Source organism: Nyctereutes procyonoides, unplaced genomic scaffold (assembly GCF_905146905.1).
Source record: "Nyctereutes procyonoides isolate TBG_1078 unplaced genomic scaffold, NYPRO_anot_genome, whole genome shotgun sequence".
NCBI lineage: Eukaryota > Metazoa > Chordata > Mammalia > Carnivora > Canidae > Nyctereutes > Nyctereutes procyonoides.
In genome coordinates this window covers 16952856-16972702 of record NW_026575046.1, presented here as the reverse complement: position 1 = coordinate 16972702, position 19847 = coordinate 16952856, and the positions used below count along the sequence as shown (strand labels likewise).

At 37.1% G+C, this 19847-nt stretch overlaps 1 protein-coding gene and 1 pseudogene across 1 annotated transcript in view; one reads left to right on the top strand and one right to left on the bottom strand.

Moving 5' to 3' along the window:
* Positions 1 to 19847, bottom strand: part of WDR70 (WD repeat domain 70) — a 294429-nt gene that overhangs the window by 207252 nt on the left and 67330 nt on the right. The window lies entirely within an intron of this gene.
* Positions 15019 to 15489, top strand: LOC129509582 (UBA-like domain-containing protein 2; annotated as a pseudogene).

The following is a 19847-nucleotide window of genomic DNA, read 5'->3' as shown; positions in this document are numbered from 1 at the left end:
ATCCCAATGTACTCCTTTGCCAACCTTCTGCATGCAAATCCTGGAGTTTCAAAGTATGTTTCTGGGGAATCTGACTTGAGAGAGTGGGTACCAAAAGTGGTCCTATGAAGTCAATTCCACGATGAGATCACTGAGTGGCTAGCAACAAGGACCCCATCACAGGGGGTACATAGTCCCCGACATGCTACAGGAGTACAACTGCAACTGCTAAAAGTTCATTGTGAAAGGAGAGATAGTGGCTGATGTGGTTATTCCAGGCATTTGAGAGGTACAGGAAAAGTAAGAGCTAAAACCACTATAGAACTGGATAGCTATGCCGGGTGTAGTCAGTGCAATGAATAAAGACAATGAAAGGCTAAGGATGAAAAATTACCAATTAAAATCTATAGTCTGAAAAAGGCAGAGGGCCACTCTGGCAGCCTATAAAGACAGGGTTATTGATGCCTGTCAGGTAAGTGGTACACAGTGACTGATCTGGAAAAGCATCTTTTTGACCTCTATTACGAAGCAAGACCAAAAGTAGTTGACATTCATAGGAGACCAATAGCAGCATACACGTGCATGCCTGAGCCAGAGCCATGTTAATTTTCTGGCCCTGTATCTAAACATAGTCCAAGGGGACCTGAACCATCTGGACAATCTGAAGAAATTCATGCTGGTCTGTGATCCAGATGACATCATGCTAACTGAATCAAGTGACCAAAAAATCAAGTACAGTGGTGAGAAACACACTCTCCAGAAGATGTGAGATAAACTCTAGAAAAGATCAACAGATTGGGAAAAGGAGATGTGGGAAAGATGCATGTAGACAGACATATAAAAAGTGAACACCCGATAGGAGGCTCTTTGTATCCCATCAACACCAACTTTGAAAGAGGCACTAAACAATGCAGATAAAGTGACTTGGCCAGTTGACATTAGCTAGCTTTTGTCATCATCCATGTCACCATTAATGCAATAGGCTTATAAATGAAATAGCAGTGGAAAAAGGTAAGGAAGTTATGCATCGGACCAACAGCAACTCTCCAAAAGTGACCTAAATACTATTGCCAAAGGCCCAACTCCCCAGTAACAGAAGCCTGATGTGCTCCACTCCCAAAATCAATACTAAACTAATGAGAAAGTAAAATACATAATATGAAAAACTGTAATAAGTATATGGGAAAAAATTGAGTTGGAGGGCAGAAAATGTGCATCAAGGGGATAGGCATAAATATTTTAAGTAGTCAGGAAGTAAGTGATTGAGTAGGCTATGAAGTAAAGGAGTAGGCTATGAAGATATTATGAGGAAGAGTATTCCAAAAGGAGCAATAGCTACTAGAAAGGACCTGTAGCAAGAGTGTATCTGGCATTTCCCCCAAAGTAACCATTGAAGAGTGAACAAAATAAACAGGAGTTGGAGAGGTCACAATACAGCAAGTGGGATGGTGCAGATCAAGGAGGGCCATGTAAGCCACAGAAACTGGCTTTTGTTCTGTTGGAGAGAAATTAGGAGAAACCCATCAGAGTGCTTTGAGCTGAGGAATGACATAATGTGACCTATGCTATACAGAATCATTTTTTTATCCCTAGACCATTTTTTGCACTCTGAAGTCTATGGGCTACTTCTTAGTATGTTTTTTACACATACTAAACAACTAAACAAAAAGAGTTAATGGTTAAAAGACCATTTTTAGACTGAAGCATGGTGACAAAAAATGGAAAATGCAGGAAAAAACTTAAGGCACATATGACATATGGTGAAAAAGTCTCACATTAGAATTGCAGAATAGAAAAAGAGAGAAGCAGGATGTGAAGAGGTTAACCGCCAAATTTTTGGGAAAAAAAAAAGATAAAAGACTGACCCAGAGATTCAATTCAATAAGTACTATAAATCTCAATAAAGTAGCAAAAACCACACGCAGGCACATCATAGTAAAACTGCTGAAAACCAAAGACAAAAGTAAAACCTTAAAAACATTTTTTTTCCAAACATGTTTTCATTAGGAAAACTCAAAGTAAAAATACAATGAGATACCACTATATATCTACCAAATAACTAAAATTTAAAGGCTTACAAAATGTATCATGGGGACTATGAAACGAAAAATGCTGCCTTCCCAGGCGCTCCTGGGTGGCCCAGTCTGGTAAGCATCTGCCTTCAGCTCAGGTCATGATCCCAGAGTCTTGGGATCAAGCCTGCACTGGGCTCCATGCTCAGTGGAGAGCCAGTTTCTCCCTCTCCCTCTCACTCCTCCCGCTTATGATCACTTGCACTCTATGTCAAATAAATAAAATCTTTGGAAAAAAAAAATTACCTTCTGAGACAAAGAAAAGCTGTCACATCAACAACTACAATATATGAGACTATCACCATTCTGCATATTACAGGACCAGCACTGCCCAACAGAACTTTCTGCAATGGTGGAAATGTTCTACATCTGTGTTGTCCATTACGGTAACCACTGGCCACATGTTTCTGTCAAGCACTAGAAATATGGCTAGTGCAACTAAGGAACTAAATTGCTAATTTTATTTAATTTAAATTTAAATAAGTACATACACATGGCTAGTGGTTAGTGCACTGAACAAGTGCAGGTGTTAACAATATGAAATAGATATAAAACAGTCTCAATTCTAGAATAACAGAAGACTCTTATTGGCCATAAAACAGCTGAAAAATGAAATACTAAAATGTTCTTTAAAAACAAAAAAAAAAACCTGGGGATCCCTGGGTGGCTCAGTGGTTTAGCGCCTGCCTTCGGCCCAGGGCGTGATCCTGGAGTCCCGGGATCGAGTCCCACATTGGGCTTCCTGCATGGAGCCTGCTTCTCCCCTATCTGTGTCTCTGCCTCTCTGTGTCTCTCATGAATAAGTAAATAAAATCTTTAAAAATAATAATAATAATTTTGTCTTCTAGAAATGGAATATACACCAAAAAAATCAAAATCTAAGTGTATCTGTCTAAGCCTATTTTTCCTGGCTGGTTGCCAAATCCAAATCAGCTACTAACCAATGAAAGTGCTTTTCTTCACAACAACCGCTAACTAGAAACTAGTGCTCAAAATTTATACTTAACATTTCTTCTAAAATGCTGAGATTCTAGCTAATAGTTTTTGAAATATTTATTCTTCAAAAATCCATTTTTAATGTACTGATTCAAAGTACTAATTCCAATGCAAAGATAATTCAAACAAAAGTCTGGGCTCTGAAGTTAGAATGTGTGACAGTGTGAGGAATTTCACCACAATGCCCCAGATCAAAGGGTCAAGGTAGATGAGAAATTGAAGCTCCTAAACCAGATGCTCATGAGAAAGAAACCTAAAAAAGCAAATGTAAGGCTACTGCCCAGGCCCTTTCTTCCTACAAAGAAATGTCTCTGTGGCCTTATGGCATCCTTCCTTAATTGCTGGGAAGAACGAGGTCCTTAGCAAAATTCATATCAGGATGCCAAGTTTAAATGGTAAGTCCATAAGGAGGCACCCATAATAAGAAATAAAACTCTATGTTTCACCAAATGTGTCAGTTGTTCATTTATTGCCTCACAGGTCCAAATTCACCCTTCACTGCCTGCTCTGCAAAAATGAATTTGGGCCCTTTAAATATTTTTCCTTTGCCCTTTGGCATGAAGTTTTGAAGGTAGAAGATGCTAGAGAGACACTGCAGAAGGAAGAGGCTTTCCCCACTAAGTCTAGTGTGCTCCTCTCAGGGGGCTCCAGGACCCCACATGGCTTCTCTAGTGCCTGGCTCCTGCAATTTGTGCAGCTTCTCTATGCTAAGCTCCTGGAGTACCTGGTAGTCAGCAACATCCAGCAGCTTCCCTAACACCTCCCTCAGGCAGTGCTCTAACAGTGACTCTGGTGAGACAAATTTCTGAAAAGCTCTGCCATCAAAGCACAGCAATAAATATCATTTAACGAGTCAATGCCTTCTCTCAAATGTCTGGATCTCAGTCCTGGAGGCCTCTACCCCAAATGCTTTATCTCCATCCTAGGGGTAATAGATGCTCCTTTTATCTTTATTCCTATATTCTTTAGGCTACTCTGTTTTTTATTAGCCAATCCCTCATTTCTCCAATCCTCTGATAGTAATCTTTTTAATAAACTTTCCCTTTTTCAAATTGCTGTTTCTCTCTACTTATCTCTACCCTGATTGATATACTAAATTTCAAGTGATCAATTAGAAACTGAGAAAATTATTGGCAGCTTAGTCCAATGTGTTTATACATTCATACACAAATGTGTATATGTACACATATAGACACATTTCTATATATGTGTATATGTAAACAAGTAGATCAGATTTTTGATAATTAGATAGTTCAGACTGCTAAACTACCAAAGTAGTTCACCTGATATATCTTTGTTAACTGTGCTCTTATTTTGGAGAAGTCAATTTTCTTCACTAACCATAAAAGATCTAGTACTATATGAGATCACTTTGTTTTTTTCTGATGAATCACTTTTATTTCTCTTTGGAAATAACTATCTAAAGAACAGCAAAATTTAAGAAGACAAGATAGTAAAAACAGTCAGTGGCTCCATTTCTCTGGCTATGTGCTCTATGAAATTGCTCTATTTACATTTGGAGGGAAATACAAAATCTCAACAATCCCACACTAATAGTCACCTTACTTTAGCTGTATAGGCAAACTCATTGTTTTCCCTCTGTGTCACTGTTTTTCATGTGCTCTCTTTGTCAACATTAAAATGAAAAGTTAAGCATCAAGCTCACCATTCCTGTCCCACTTCACTCTTAATTCTGCTAGCTACAGAGTTAAAAGGACAGGATTAAGAGTCATTAGACACAGTACTAAGGAGAATTAAAGGGCTTCTTCAAGGGGTATAAACATCTGCTCCTCAAATTCCTGCCTAAACAACTAAGATTCCGATCAAAGAGAAAAGAGGGAAAGCCAATCTGACAGTAAACTGGAGTCATGAGGAAGTGAATGTTCTCTCAGGGAGTAACTCTGACACCAGAGGAAGGCTTAGTGACATTGCACAATTCTTTCTGTGAAGTTATTCATGGGGCAAGTGGGAGTATATGAGTGTAAGTGGAGGGGAATGGGAAGGTGAAGATTGAGGATCCTTTTAAGTAGTTTTTGCTCAGCTAGCAAAACAAGCTGGGACATGCAAGACAGATAAACACAGCTGTTTGGGGCTGTCACTTGGGGCTCAGGAGCCAACGTGTCCTGATGTAGTGAAAAGTGCACCGGAATGTGAGTCAGGAGGCCAGGGATCTAAGTCTTCGCCCCGCTGCTAAGTAGCTGTGTGATGATGAACAGGCCCTTCAGCTTCACTAGGCTCAATCTCCCCATCTTTGGAAAATTGTGACTAGTGGTCCTGAGACAGAGTTCATGTAACTGTATAACTTTGCTGAGTCCTACTTTCTTCCACTAAAAAAACTAGAGAAATAATACTTACAGGCTTGGGATGAGGACTAAAAATAATATACATAAAGACAACTGACACAGTAAGTGAAATGAGTAGTTGCTATCATTATTACTTCTTTATTTCCAAGATCTCTTTAAGATTATTTGACAGGGAAAAAAAAAAGATTACTTGACAGGTATAAAATCTTGGTAGCCAACTATAATGAATATACTCAAATGGAATATGTTGAGTAATTCAAATTCATTACAAGTCAAGTTAGTAAGTTTATCATGTTTTAATTATCTACTAACCAAAATACTCATGAGAAACATCCTTACATCCTTTCTGATTTTCTGGACCCACTCAAAAACTCAAGTCCCGTGTCAAATGTGACTACTACATTCTGAGAAATGAAAGGTAATAATAATTACTGATTTTCTGGACCCACTCAAAAAACTCAAGTCCCATGTCAAATGTGACTACTACATTCTAAAAAATGAAAGGTAGTAATAATTACAGAAAATATAGTTTCAGATTTGCATGCCACCTTCCAGATATGCTATGGATATTATCTAGTTCTAGAAAGAGGGCAAGAAGGCAAGAGGCCTGAAATAGAGCCATCAAAGTTTTCTGTATGGGAATATCAGAAAATACTAATTTATTCCATGCCAAAATAAGTCATTAGCTACTCCAATATTTTAGCTTTAAATGTATGAATAGATTTCCAGTGCAAAGTTAAGAATATATCACTTATCAGCTTAAACATACCAAAGGTTAGCAAGCTAATAGTAACTTTACAAAATACTGTATCTATCAAACAAAATTGAAGCCAGAGAAAATTCTATTCAGGACTATATATACATAATTTTACTAAAGCTAATCTATATCTCTTCCCTTCCATTAAAATGCATATTCTTGTTTAGAAATGTGATAAAATTACCCTATCACTCAATCAAGTATAGATTAATAGCTTCATGACATTATACGATTTCACAGTCAAGTTCCATGTTAAATAGGATAGTCAATCCAAAAGGCAAGAAACGAAAATACCTATACAGTATATATTCATGTCTTCTGAGGATAACAGGAATGTGACCAAAAACAGCCAACCAATGAGCATGACTCACAAAACCTAAGTCTTTGTTCTGAGTTTCCTTTATGATAATGCTGATGCTAAAAATAACTCAAGTCTTAATTCTAGTAGTGGAACAACAGGAGCTCAGGATTTTACAATGAATAAAACATGTTGAGGCAGCACATATGAGAGGGACCGACTTTATTAGAGAGCCTCTCCGGAAAAGAAATAGTGGAGGTCTAAGCATAAGGAGCTACATGTTTGTGAGGGTGAAGCAGGGAGTAGGGAAGAGAATTCTAAGCAGAAAACAAAGTACATACTGTGTAAGAATTTCTCAGCCATTCTGCTAGAGCATAATAAGAAAAGGGAAGAAATAAGCAGTGGCCAGATCACAAGAAACATTATAAATCATGGCAAGGCATTTGGGTTTTAGTCAAAATGCATCAGGAAGGTGTTACAGGGATTTACCATGAATAGTGGGGAAAACCATAAAAAGACTGATGCAAAATTCTAAACGAGATTTAAGCCTGAAGGGAGATTTAATCCCCTAAGGGAGGGATTGTAAAGAAACTGTAGAGGCAGGAGGAATAAGGAGCATGGTACCTATGGAGTATAGGTAAAATGCATGAAAGTGCTTTTTTCTCCAAATCTTGCATCAGAATTCACACTTTACATCTTGATAGATATTATCAAACTGTTCTGTAGAAAAAAAAGTTTAGTAAATGATATCCCATCTTTGCCTTCTCCCCATATTGGATAGCATGAATCTCTTTCTCCTTTGCCAATCTTAAAAAATCCCAAGTAGTACCTCATTGGCATTTTAATTTTTCCTTCTTTTATCATTAGTAAAGTCAAGTATCCACTTTCACATTTATTGGCCAGTTATATTTATTCTGCTGTTATCTGTTAATTCATTTCCTTTGACCAGCTTTAATTTATAGATATCCCTTGCCTCACTGATTTGCAGAAACTATGTATTATGGATAGCAGCCCATTACTTTCAATAGGTATTTCAACTTTTCTTTTTAGTTTATAATTTGTCTTTAAATTTTCTTTATTATGTCTTTTGTTTTCCTAAGCATAAAATATCCTTTTAACTATAACAGTAATTATACTGTTTGTCATGTCATGGAAAAGTAGAAAGTGAAAGTTCTTCTCTTCCCCCACAGAGTACACCATGCACAAGATATAACCTCCTAAATTTTCCCTAGTAACTGAAAAATGTAAACATGTAAGTTATATATTACAAAGGGGAATTTTTTAAAATATGCTTTTTATTTAATAAACATTTAAAAATGTGTCTTTCCATCTAAAAAAACTTTCAAGAACACATGGTTTAGAGCAGAAAACAGGCAAGGACAGAAAACAATATGTAAAAATACATTAAGGCTGCTTTTCAAAAGACACTATTATGAAAATAAAAAGCAAGCTGCAGACTGAGAGGAAATTTTTATGATACACAAATCTTACAAAGAACTTTATAAACCAACCTGAGAAGAACAACTCAATTTTTCAAACGGGCAAAAGATTTGGACAGCTCACTAGAGAAGACATATATAATGAAAGACATAAAAAGATGTTCAACATCACATTAATCATGGAAATTCAAATTAAAACCATTTACATATCACTACATACCCAAAACAATGGCTAAATTGTAAAGTATTGATACCACCAAGTATACCTAAGGATGTAAAATAATTAAAACTCATACCTTGCAGCTTAGAAAGCAAAATGGTACAGACACTTCAGAAAAGTTTGGCAATTTCTTATAACGTTAATATTCACATAGCATATAAGCCAACAATTCACTCCAAATTCACTCTATTTGTCAAGGAAATTAAAACATTTATCAACAAAAAGACCTGTACAGAAATATTTACAGTAGTTTCATTCAAATATCTAAAACCCGGAAGCAACCCAAATGTCTAACTAATGATCAGATAAACAATCTGTAGTGTATTCATGTGAGGAATACTACACAGCAATGAAAAGGAGAAAATCTACAGAGAGAGGCAGCAACAAAATCAGATCAGTGTCAGGAAAAGAGACTGACCACAAAGTGACTAGAGGGAACTTTGGGGATAATGAAATGTTCTTTATCTTGACTGTGGTGCTGGTAGTATGATTGTATGCATTTCTCAGAACTCCTAGAACTACACTTGAAAAGAATAAATTTTACTGTAAATAAATTATGGCTGAATAACTATGACTTAAAAGTTCATTAAAACCAATGAGGAACTGAATTATAGTAAGAAATTAGTAAAGTAGGTTGGTTTAAGGGATTTTCACAGATGGGGGGGTGGAAAGGTGGGGGAGATAGAGATAAAGAGTCTGAAAGAAGAAAAGGCAAATGGAAAAGAGAAACAGAGAATCAAAACTGTATAGTCAGTACTCTTAAAGAAAGGAGAACAGCAAAGAGAAAATAGCCTAAACAACTATCCAAACAGAGGTACAATCCAATTTTATGTTACTAATGAAAACTTAGTAATAGGAAATAATACTTGAAAGGTAGGAGAGATATCAACCTGTGAGAATCTGTACCCTCAGAATTTTAATCTGTACTAAAATTCTTTCACATTAAATTACTAAGATAATAAGAACTGATATCACTGAATGCTGCTTGACCAAGTGCCCAACACTGGGCTGCATTGGAGTATTATCACACCCGGAGAAATGGATAGTTAAATTTATTTTGTAGGCTAGGAAACCAACAAAGTGATAAAATAACATGCCTACTCACACAGCAAATGAACCGACCAAGACAGAATTCAAATTAGACTTACATGACCCAGAATCCACACTGTTACCCATCACACACATTGACTCCATGGTAATATTTAATTAATAAATTGAATTTTACATAAATCAGTCTGCTACAGAAAAAGAAAGCAGGGAAAACACTTAAATGGAAGCCTGGGAAAGTAGTGAGGTTTCCCCTCACTCCATTAAAATTGACAGTTATGACACAAGCTCAGCTGAATTAGCAGAGAAGATGGTGTATAATGCCCAATGGCTAGAGCACTGATTCATCCATTCTAATTTCTAGTAATAGAAATTTTTTAATTTCTGAATCTAGGGTTAATCTAGGAAGGGAAAAATACTAGAAAAAAAGCATTATTTTTCTTTGAACTCTGAATTATTTAACCAAAGGAATGAACACATATATGCCAAGAAATGCAAACACCATTTCCAAAAGTGGAAATCATAGCTCAATGGCAATCAATTTTAATACACAATGAATAGAAATCATAAAATGCAATAAAACTCATTAGCCAGTTACCTTAAGAATACATGCTCTGGTTTTTGGGGTTTTTTTTGTTTTGTTTTGTTTCAAGATTGTTTTATGTATGCATTCATTCATGGGGGGGGGGGGGACACAGGCAGAGGGAGAAGCAAGCTCCATGCAGGGAGCCTGACGTGGGACTTGATCCCAGGTCTCCAGGATCAGGCCCTGAGCTGAAGGCAGCACTAAACCGCTGAGCCACCCGGGCTGCCCTATTTTTGTTTTTTAAAAGAGGTAAACAGGGCAGCCCCGGTGGCTCAGCGGTTTAGCGCCACCTTTAGCCCCGGGGTGTGATCCTGGAGACCTGGGATCGAGTCCCACATCAGGCTCCCTGCATGGAGTCTGCTTCTCCCTCTGCCTGTGTCTCTGCCTCTCTCTCTCTCTCTCTCTGTGTGTGTGTCTCTCATGAATAAATAGAATTAAATCTTTAAAAAAAAAAAAAAAGAGGTAAACAGATCAGCCTAAAGCCTGATGTTCAATGCATTACCAACAGTGAAGAGCTATAGATTCAAAAGCTGCCTGTTCCTATTTACCCTTAACTGATAGGGTTTAAGCCAAAGAGTTTAGGTCTTCCAGGAAAAGAAATCTTTATCCTTCCTCTCTTTATGAAAGGTAGGTACACTTGGTGAAAATAGTCTTTTACTCTACACAACAAGAAACTTTAAAAAAAAAAATATGAGAGAGAGAGTGGCCCACAAGCAGGAGGAGCAGAGGGAGAGAGGTAGAGAGAATCCCAACTCAAGGCTCAATCTCACGACCCTGAGCTGAGATCATGTCCTGAATCAAAACTAAGACTCAGAAACTTAACTGACTGTACCACCCAGGCGCCCCTACAAGAAACTCTTTAAGAAAAATATGAGAATATTCTACTATTTACAACTTATTTAGCAAAAAGTAACTTCCCATTATCTTCCTGGCACTATTTCACATACTGGAATACAAGTAAACAATGTGAAAAACAGATTGTGTGATAGTGCTAACTACTGTAAAGCAATGAACAGAGTAATGGCAATGGAGAGAAGCTACTTTGTGATGGGATGCTCAGGAAAGAGCTCTTTTGAGGAGCTGACATTTAAGCTGAGACACAGTACAAGAGTTCACTGACGTTTAGTTAACAAGATAAAATTCACAAATTATGTAACTTGATGACAGTTACAGAAGGCAGCAGAAACCCAGGAAATTAAGTTTAAAAAAATCCTTAAAAATCATATAATTTTACAAAGCAAATATCAAAGAGAAAAGGAAAATATGTTCAGGTACATACTGTTTATCAGAGAATATTAATTGTGCTTTTTTCCCACCTACCTTTTCACCACCTATTAAAGCTTTCTATTGACATACATGGCCTCATCTGATCTTCATACAGACCAGGTCAACAACCTCGCTCCAGTTAGTAAACCACAAGAAGTCTTATCCATGCTTGGGACTATCCTGACATATGAGAATAATTGTAATTTTATCAACCTAATATTACAACTAAAGGCATTTTACTTTCCAACTTTTTCCTTTTTACTGGTGATATCCAAGATTAGTTACAAATAAATAAAAGCTTGTTATATGCAAGTCTGAAGGAGGATAGATGGATGTGATAGTCTACCTTGTATCTCAAGCAGAGCCCAATTAAAGATGCTACTGATCAGTGATATCCATGGGGGAAAAAGTCATATATGGGTTTATGGTTACTCTAAAATTTGCAAAATCTAGCAGCTTAGAAACATATTAATATATATAATAAAGTCATAAAGCAAGTTTAACAATTCACTAATAAGTATAAGAAGTTCAAATATATGTTGTCATTAACCTGAATTCAATTAATGAACTCGTATCAAATAAAGAGACACAATCACATGAATACTGAAATTTATGTAACTCTGCTTCCTTACACATCAACTCTTACACAGATCATGGGTCCAGGTTTGCGAGGGGAATCTCTGTCCATCTTCACTTTCTTTTTCAAACTAATTGATAATGCACACAGAGAAAGTACAGATGCCTAAATAAATCACTAATCTATCATGCAATTATGTGAAATGAACTATTATGCGGCACAAATATCAGCTGTAAAGTAATAAAAAGCTTTCCCTGAAAGCCAAAACATTATTACTTGAGTTATATCACACAGGCAGTGAATACAGTATTGAGATACGTAAGGCTTACAAATAAAGGAATTAAGGAAATACACACACCCTTGACCCTTTCTAATAGCACTTATTCTAAATGGTTTCGATTCCTTCCGTGCTTTTGTATAACGCAATGATTAATGGTACATGCTCCACAGTTAGAATGTCTGCATTCAAATCCTCGGTCTATCACTTTCTGTGACCTTAGGCTAATTAATTAATCTCTGTAACCACCCTATCTCCACATCTGTAAGATAGGGATAATAAATGTACCTATGACACATGGCAGTTATGAGAATTAACTGATATAAAGAAGTCAGCCAGACTCCGTAGTTTTTTGGAAACTATTATGCAAACAGAAGACATCTTCTTTGTTCTTTTTTTTTAAATTTTTATTTATTTATGATAGTCACAGAGAGAGAGAGAGAGAGGAGAGAGAGAGAGAGAGGCAGAGACACAGGCGGAGGGAGAAGCAGGCTCCATGCAGGGAGCCTGACGTGGGACTTGATCCCGGGTCTCCAGGATCAGGCCCTGGGCTGAAGACGGCACTAAACTGCTGAGCCACCTGGGCTGCCCCATGTTCCTTTTTTATGATCAAATAGTATTCCATTTTGTATTTATATATGTATTTATACACATGGCATATTTTTTTTGTCCATTTACCAGTTGGTGGGCACATTTGTGCTATTTCCACATTTTGGTTATTATGAATAATGCTGCTATGAACATTTGTGTACAAGTCTTGGAATGAGCATATGTTTCCATTTTCTTTCTTAGGTTGATAGTACCTAGATTGGGAATTGATATATCATATGGTAAATTTATGTTTAATATATTAGTAACCTGACAAACTGTTTCCAGAGTGACTGCACCATTTATATTTGTACTAGCAGTATATAAGGATTCCAGTGTTTCTATGTCATTACCATCATGTTACTCTCTTTTTGATGATAGTCATTCCTGTGGGTGTGGAGTGGTTAGTGTTTAGTTTTAAAATTCATTGTGAATTTACAGTTTTATAAGACTTGTAAGGATAGGGACACTTGTTACATGTTTATATGCAGTTAAATGATAAAAATGATTTGTCATCACAAAATGATCTCTATTCTCCCATCAAAAGGAAGGTGTTATTACTCACATTTGAAAAATACTGATCTAAGACATTGAAAAAAGGTTCAATTGTGGAACAACCCTCAAAGTATGTAGAGTTTAAAAAGCACAGTATAGAAGAGTATATATATGTGTGTGTGTGTGTGTGTGTGTGTATATATATATATTTATTTTTAAAGAATAGTATATAGTTTTTTTTTAAAGCTTGGAAAAATATGTACTGTTTGCTTATATATGTACAAAATATTTCTGGAAATAACACTGGTTGTCTATAGGGAAAAACTGGTTATCTGGGAGAGCAAGGTGGGAGAGAAATGTGTTGTTACTTGTAGAGTTTATATCTTTTGAGTGTTAACTAACAGGTGTATATATTACTTATTTAATCCAGGAATAAATATTTTTATTTTGTTAAAGAACAAAGAAGGGGATCCCTGGGTGGTGCAGCGGTTTGGCGCCTGCCTTTGGCCAGGGCGCGATCCTGGAGACCCGGGATCGAATCCCACATCGGGCTCCCTGCATGGAGCCTGCTTCTCCCTCTGCCTGTGTCTCTGCCTCTCTCTCTCTCTCTCTCTCTCTCTCTCTCTCTCTCTCATGAATAAATAAATAAAATCTTTAAAAAAAAAAAGGGAACAAAGTACAGATGTGTCCTACAACATAGATGAACCTCAAAAACATTATGCTAAGAGGCCAGATACGAGAGACCATATATTGTATGATTCCATTTATATGAAATGTCCAGAAAAAAACAAATCAATAGAGATAGAAGGTAGATCAGCAGCTGCCTAAGGCTGGAGGTGGAAATGAAGAGTGACCACAAATGGGCAAGAGACTTTATTTTAGGGTGATGGAAATCAGACTGTGGTACTGGGTGCACAACTCTGTAAGTTTACTAACAATTATTGAATTGCACACCTATAATGAATTTTATGATATATAATTATACCTCAAAAAAGTGATTTTTAAGTAAATATCAAAACAAAAGTTCCAATAGAATTCAAATTAATTTTAAGATGTTTGCTAAAACAATATCAGACAGAATGAAACCACCTCTTTATTGTGGAACAAATTAATTACATCCCCCTACCCAAGTCTTCTAACCTACCTTCAGATCAGCTAGTTAATGAATATTTATTGCCTGCTTATAGCACATGCCTATTTTACTGTGTTCCAGTGATGACTCAATTTTCCCATCAATTGTCTCTTTTAGAACTACTGTGAAAAAATTTGTTCAAACATCACTTCATGACAAAACAAACCTTCACTTGGTGCCAGAGCATTTATGTATGATGTGTGTTTCCATTCCTTTCTCATTAGGCCATGGCAACTAGAAGTGAAAATAGCACGTGAGCCCAAATAATTTTAAAAACACAGGTAAACAGATACAGGCACTAGGGGTGAGCCAAAGATAATCAAAACAAAAGAACAAAAATTTTAAATTAATGAAAGAAATTCATGAGCTCCTAAATAAAAGTATGCCCATAAAACTCAGTTTGAGAAATCTGTAATGTGCAATCTCAGATGTTACTAAAGCAGACCAGTTCTGCTATGTGCCCACTCACAAAATGACTTTGGGAAGATGATCTCTAATACATGATCAAAAACAACTCTGTCTTCAATTATGAATCTTTGGTGAATTTCTGAAATGGAAATTTATTTTAATATTTATAAATCAAGTAAGAATAATAATTTTAAAGAAACAATGAAAAAACAATTCAATCACATGAAAAGGTTGAACATTTAAGACAAATGATTAACAAATTGTTGAAAACCCTATCATGTGATAGAAAAATCTTGAGGGGGTCTTGAGATAGAGACTTGTATTGGGCTCTGTTCTCTTGACCAGTAAGTCTTTTCTCAAAAATATGTCCTATCTTTGATTTTAAGTATAAAAAAATCAAAGACATTACATAAATATTCTATAACATTAAAATTAAATTAGAGCAGGTGTGACAGGACAGTCCTGGGTGGGTGGTGGGCAGTGAGGGTCTGCAGCAGGCTGTTGCTGTTGGCTAGCACAAGCCAATGGCCACAGGCTTCCCACATCATCCAGCCAGGATCACGTGCATGCCCAGAGCCATGTTGGTGAACATGGACCAGCTATGGCACCAGGTCATTATCAACCAGTTCATGCTGGGCGTGGGTTGCACTGCCAACCAGGCAAACAGCTGCTGCAGGTGGTGCACTGGCAGCAGAGCTCGCCCTGAGTGATTTTTCTAAGAAACCACCATTCCCAATAGCCACCACAGCCACCAGATTACGTGTACCCCCAGCAACCCACCTGCCGTACATACCACCCAACTTGCCTGATCCACTGGCCATGTTCTCCAAGCGTCATGCCTCTGAGGGCTTTCAGAGCAGCAACAGCCCCATGACAGCTGTGACCTGCTCCCCTCCTGCAAACTTCAGCCCCTTCTGGGCCTGGTCCCCATCCAGCCACCAAGCCACTTGGATCCCACCCACCTCCATCACCCACAGCCAACTTGGTCCCCAGGAACACAGTAGAGGGGCATCTGGCAGAAAGCCATGGCTGCAACAGATGGCCAGTAATTAGACTGGTCAGTACACGCACTGGGCTGGAGCTAGGGGTTAGTCCAGGTCGTGGGGACACAGGAGGATGAAAGTGAGGGGTGTAGGGGGTTTCCTGAAGTTCACCCTGGATGATTTTATAAAAGAATTTGAGGGAGGTGAGGGGACAATAAACTTCCTGAGGCACCTGGGTCCTTCAGGAGTTTCTCTTCAGGTAAGTTTTTCTCTTTTTAATATAAAACTATGATATATATTACTATATAAATATAACTAATGTAATGTGAGAACCAGCCAGCCGACTGAGGTTTTGGGGTCAGTAAGGAAGAGCCAAAGAATCCTCCCTTGGGCTAGCATCTCTTCCTTCATCCCCAGTCCCATGATAGGTGCTTGGAAGCCAGGTGATGTGATCTTGCAGTCATGAGGTATCTGCTAACTGACTCCCTCAAAGATCATGCCTTGTGGAATCAGAAAAGGATCCATTCCAAAGAGATCTACAGCAGGGGCTCCCAGAAGCGCTCACCAGCTGAAGGTGTCGAGGCCTCCTTATTAACACAAGCTCCCCATGCCCTGACTTATTGGCTGGTTCCTCAGTGGCCTTGCAGTTCCTTGCCTCTCCTGGTATCACCAGCTTCCAGCTACATGTGTGGGGCTTGTGTAGAACTAAAGAGCTGGCTTGGGTCACAGACTCCAGCTCTACCTAGCAGGGGCCCTGATTCTCCATAGCCACGCTGCCTCTCCCACTATTTGTCCCACTTGAGTGGATGACAGAGTGGAGAGCTTGCCTTTAGATTTAGTTTCAAATCAATAATCTCACCAATAATCTCATCAATAATTTCTCAGTGTGAAATTTTAATTTAAAAAGTTAAAAGAGGGATCCCTGGGTGGCGCAGCGGTTTAGCGCCTGCCTTTGGCCCAGGGCGCGATCCTGGAGACCCAGGATCGAATCCCACGTTGGGCTCCCGGTGCATGGAGCCTGCTTCTCTATCTGCCTGTGTCTCTGCCCCTCTCTCTCTGTCTCTCTGTGACTAGTGACTATCGTAAATAAATAAAAAAAATAAAAAAATAAAAAAAATAAAAAGTTAAAAGAGACTTTTAAAAAAATGGAGTAGAGATACAGCTTAACCATTCTGCAACTGTTTTATATACATACTTCAGTTAAACAAAGAAATGATGTTTGGTGAAAATCAGGGTTTTCACTATTAGAAAGTGAAGGTTTCTAAGGAGGAGGAAGGCTAGAATGAACCAACAGACACTGGATTAGAGTCAGAGACATGGATATGAACTCCTGACCCCTAGGAGCAACAAGCACTCCAAGAACCAACATCCTGTTCTCAGATACCATTCTCCTAGCAAATATGACTGATTCTGGGACTGGGGCAGGGACAATACAAGATGAGTCTGGAGCATTTAAGAGTACCAAAATGTAAAAAGTACTCAAAAAAAAAAAAAAAAAAGAATCCTATCAAAGAAAGGATTGCATGGGCCAAACTGCAAGAGCTATCAATGGCTACAAAATAAATAACATTATATTGGCTTATAACCCAAGATATAAAATAAATATCAAGGAGTAAAGACTGGTAGAAATAACTGGTTAAATATATAAATAAATGGGGAAAGGGGATCCCTGGGTGGCTCAGCGGTTTAGCGCCTGCCTTTGGTCCAGGGTGTGATCCTGTAGTCCCGGGATCAAGTACCACATCGGGCTCCCTGTGTGGAGCCTGCTTCTCCCTCTGCCTGTGTCTCTGCCTCTCTCTCAGTCTGTGTCTCTCATGAATAAATAAATATTTTAAAATAAATAAAATAAAATAAATAAATAAGTAAGTAAGCAAGTAAGTAAATGGGTAAGAAGAGACAATTCTTCCTCAAAGAATTCCAAGTAGTTTATGTAAATACTACCCCCTCCAGGAGGTGGAGCTTAGATTTTCTACTTTCCCAAATGTGAGCAGCACTTACTGACTTACTTCTAAAGAACAGCAAATGGAAATTCACCTCTGTGATATTCATCCCCAAGATCCAGAGTCCCAATCTAACCATAAGAAAAGCATCATAAAAAAAAAAATCAAGAAACATTCTAGAAAATACCTAACTGTACCCCCTCAAAACTGTCAAAATCAGGAAAAACAAGAAAGACTGAGAAGCCATCATAAACCAGAGAAGACTAAACAGACATGAAGACTAAATGTATGGTGTCTTGGAAGGCATATTAGTGGAAGGAACAGTCAAATGCAAATACAGTTTGGGGTTTGGTTCATAGTAATGTACCAATGTTGGTTTACTTGTCATAAATGTACCATAATAATATAAAATGCTAATAATAGAGGAAACTGAGTGAGGGGTATACCTGAACTCTGGATGATCATTGCAGCTTTTCTGTAAATTATAAAATATTCTAAAGTTAAAGTTCACTAAAATTTTTAAATGGAAATATCAAATGACCTTGTCACTTATACACACACACATCTGTATTTTCTACCTCTTTTCACTGAAAAGGTCAAGAAGCCCACTATTAATGAGCAGGTATAATATTCAAATTTGGCCTCTAAGCACCACTCTCACTTAAAAAAAAAAAAAAGATCTCCATAGGGAAATGCTGATTCTAGGATCTGGAAAAGAATGTACCAGGAAGCTTACATCATGTTATGCCAGGAAAATAAGTAAGCTTTTAAAGTCTAATGAGTTCATGCCAAAACTACATAGCAATCAAGGACTCCCCTGGCCAAATGTGGGACAATTTAAACATCAAAAAGAATAATGACTACAACTGACTGGAACACATGAAAATTTTAAAGTCATAAATCCTGCCACTCAAAAAGGAAAAAGAGAAAAACATCACCACCAATAACAGCAACAACTCATTTATCACTACCAACCCCTGAACTAAAAATGGGTAGTTAAATAACCAAGTATTTATACTGCCTTCTAACAGCAGAACTGTATTTTAGTGTAACCAAATAACACAAGTTAATATGGAAAAGTTCTCTTAGAAGAACAACAACAAATAAATGTAGATGAAATAATGGAATTCAGATAATCACCAACTCACAACCCTCAATGAGAGAACTGAGTCAGGTATGAATAATCAATGGGTGCAAAATATTAAGTGAAGCAATGATAAGAATCTAGATATTTCCATGCTGTCAACTATCTCCCCACAAAGCTCTTACTTATCTCAAGTATATAACATAATATTAACTTTACAATGGAGGAATCAGATGTCACCAACTTAATCCAGGGATCAATCTTAATTGCTAGTCACAAATAGCAACAAGTAGACAATACATGCACTTGATGTTATACAGTAGAGATTATGATCAAGCCTTTGGATCTTCTACAGGAAATACTTGAGACAAAGAAATAAGTTAAATGATACAATAAAGAAGCAATTACAAAATTCAGGGAGGAAGAATCTTATGAAGTACAACAGACCCATTTAATAAAGTATTATGAGAAAGACAATGGTTTGAAAGGAAACCTTGTTCTAGATTAAAAGATATGTAAAAGATACACAATAAATGTGACATTACTTTATTAGATCTATGTTTGACAAACCAGCATTAAAACACATTTTGAGAGCCAATTGGGGAAATTTTTTGGGTTTTTTTTTTAATAAATTAATTTTTATTGGTGTTCAATTTACCAACATTCAGAATAACACCCAGTGCTCATCCCGTCAAGTGTCCCCTTCAGTGCCCGTCACCCATTCACCCCCACCCCCCATCCTCCTCCCCTTCCACCACCCCTAGTTCGTTTCCAATTGGGGAAATTTAAATGTAAAATGATCATTAGAAATATTAAGAAGTTCTAAATAAATCTGTTAGAATAATTGGAGCTCTATTTATATAGGAAAATGTCTATATTTATTTCAAAGTGAAAGTTATGCATTTCTTTACTTTTAAATACTTCAAAAATAACAAAAATGAGATGAAGCAAATACAGAAAAATGTAACTATTAAATCTAGGTAAAAGGGTAGAGGGCTATTACAGTAATCCATTTTTCTCTACGCTTGAAATTTTTCACAGGCAAAAGTGAATTACAGATGGATGTATATATAAATATAAAATACACATTAAGTAAAAAAAATACCTATTGTCATAAAAAGAGTCACATTACTTGGAAGTTAGGGGCAAATGACAGCAAAGTTAAACAGTTCTCATGATTTAAAATAGTAACATTCACTATACTATAATGTTTATTGTACTAGAGTTTATATTAATCTTGTACAGACTGTCAAGAATTCTGTTTATTCCCATCTACCCTTTGATAGCTCACTATTAGATAAAGAATACAATTTAATTATAGAAGAGAAAATAAGCTTATTCTTGGGTTTTTCTGCATTTTCAACTACCTCAGTGTAGCAAATGACAAGTTTAGTAATAGA